At 43.3% G+C, this 2,500-nt stretch overlaps 1 protein-coding gene across 3 annotated transcripts in view; it reads right to left on the bottom strand.

Annotated features, from left to right (window-relative positions):
• Positions 1 to 2,500, bottom strand: part of ATL2 (atlastin GTPase 2) — a 91,812-nt gene that overhangs the window by 73,145 nt on the left and 16,167 nt on the right. The window lies entirely within an intron of this gene.

Genomic DNA, 2,500 nt, shown 5'->3' with positions numbered 1-2,500 from the left:
GCACACTTGTGACCAGGTGCATTTTGAATTTATTTTTATATATATCTCAGGATTATAAAAAAAACTAGTGACGAGGACTGACTCCATAGCTAATGGATTTGTTCAGATATTTTATGCCGACATGTTGTCTGGCATGTTAACATGAATATGCACATATATACATGCATACATTTTTTTTTTATGTTGAAGGCTCCAGTCACAGACTATATAGTCCTCATCGAAGCGAGGCCTTAAATAAAATGCCTGTCGAAATTCTAGTTACCAAGAACCAAGATATTATAGTTTTGTATTTTTTATTATTTTTCTGAAATTTGTAGAATTTGTTTTTCACTTGGAAGTTGTGGGTTAAGATGTGTAAATAAAGATGGACAAAGTCTGATTTAATGCATTTTTATTCCAGGCTACAAAGGAACAAAACATGAAAATTTTGAAAGGGGGTGTAGACTTTCTATAAGCACCGTGTACACGCACGCACGCACGCACGCACACTTCGCGTATTCGCTCGTTTAATAATAATTTAATTTTCTTTTTTAGCACATCAGGACTGGTCCTCAACATCGACCACCACCAATATAAATTCAGCTGGGGAATTCTTCAACAGAAGCCTGCTCTCTCTTGTGCACAAATTCATCCCATCATCTTCAGTTATCTTACCCATCCTCCTGCTCTTGATACTGAATCCTGTGGTGAGGCAGTTGCCGTAAAACAACTTGCATTCTCCTCCTGGAAGGCAAATCCAACTGAAGACAACCGTGGATCATTCCACAAAGTTTTCAACAAGTGTGTCTATTGTTTGGAGAGCCAGAAAACACCATCTGTCCAATCTCAAGAATGAGCTTTCAAGCTCGTCTCCCTCCTCTAAAACCTGGTGGTGCCTTGTCGAGACGCGCACCCTCTGCACTCTCCGTGATTTGTTCCCGTCTCGTCTTCAGTTGCACGACACATGCGGTCCAGCAGCAACCCCCTCCTAGTGAAACTCCCAAAATGCAGGATCACTGCTCACCTCTTACCTACACTCACTTGTTCCTCTTTTTTTTCCCCACCTGTGGAACAACCTTCCACATGCTCTTCAATCACATTCTGCCTCCAGGTCTTCAAGACAGCTGTTTACTACCATCTAAAGTCATCCCCCATCCAAGATCATGATATTTTCTACACCTGTTAAACCACCCCCCAACCTCCACCCTCCACCCTCCCAAAAAATGGCTTATGTGTCCAGCTTGTCCCCACTTTGCGTTCTCCCTTACCCCTCATCATTACCTGCATCCCTTGTTTGTCCATCTGTCTATTTTCTCCCTCCACCCTGCTGTTGGCATTTCCCCTTACTCCTGTTGTCCCCTTTGTTATGTTGTGTCCTGATTTATTCTGTCATAGCTCTTCATCGAGCATGTAATAAAAAAAACAAAAAAAACATGTAAGCTCAGACCATTCCTGCACCTTAATCCTCCCAATCGTTCCCCATTTGCGATTTATCCAAATATGATCTTTTGAAAAGGTAAGCAGATACTGGGAACAGAATATCAAGAAGGGAAGGGGGAGCATGGCACTAAGTGGGCTAGAAGCAGGGGAACACCCCCAAACTTTTGAATCCTCATGAAGGCCAACAGTCGATCAGCATGCCCAGGGCTACAAAAGCTGTGCCTGTAGAACTGTGTGCTAATCTGAAGTTTATGAGTCAAACGAGAGTGGTGGAGCGAGTCGGTGGGTTGACGAATGTCCGAAGGACTACCCGTCGCTAAGTTGAAGACAGTTTGAGTGGGGGGATTTGACCGTGTCCACCCACATTACTTAAAATGGTGTCACTGAGTGAGATTTGAATCCTGTCCAAATCACATCACCATTAAATTGGTGTTCAGGAGTGAGGTTTGGACAGATGCAGGGATCAGTTAAGCCTCCTCATTCCCCTCCCATCCCAAACCCCTTCTCCCCCAACGTTCGAAGTATAAAGAAAAAAAATTGGACGCATAATATTTTAACATTTTTGCCAAGTTATATATTATATTAAAAGCCAATGTGGAGAAGCTGGGGGGGGGGGGTAAAATGGCATCCGGTCAAGTCAGACTGGTAGCAGGGATTATGGAAGGAATACAAGATTTATGGGGTAGAGGAGGAGATAGTGGAGAGTAAAGGGGAGGGGGGATGAAAAATTAATTGAGGAAATGGCAGAATCAAGGGGAGAACATAAAAAAAAGACAGGAATCAATAGTCACCAGAACTAAAAATGGAGATATTGACGAGGTTAGTGATAGCCCCAGAGGAATAAATAAAGGGTGTGGATGAGGAAGTGCCAGGATGTGTTGGAGCAGTAATTAAGGTGTTTGGTATGCGAAGTCCCACACGCACAAGACTCACACAGGTGTACTGAGAGAGAGGGAAGAGGAGCACGGTCACCAGGTTGAGCTGGCAATTGCCACGAGGTACATATACACACTCATTATAGAATCATTGGGGAGAGAATACAGTTAACGAATATTATGGATGGCGACGACACCCAAGAGAT

This window comes from Myxine glutinosa, chromosome 9 (assembly GCF_964187855.1).
Source record: "Myxine glutinosa chromosome 9, kmMyxGlut1.1, whole genome shotgun sequence".
NCBI lineage: Eukaryota > Metazoa > Chordata > Myxini > Myxiniformes > Myxinidae > Myxine > Myxine glutinosa.
The sequence above is the reverse complement of the archived record's forward strand: the minus strand, read 5'-3'. Positions and strand labels throughout refer to the sequence as shown.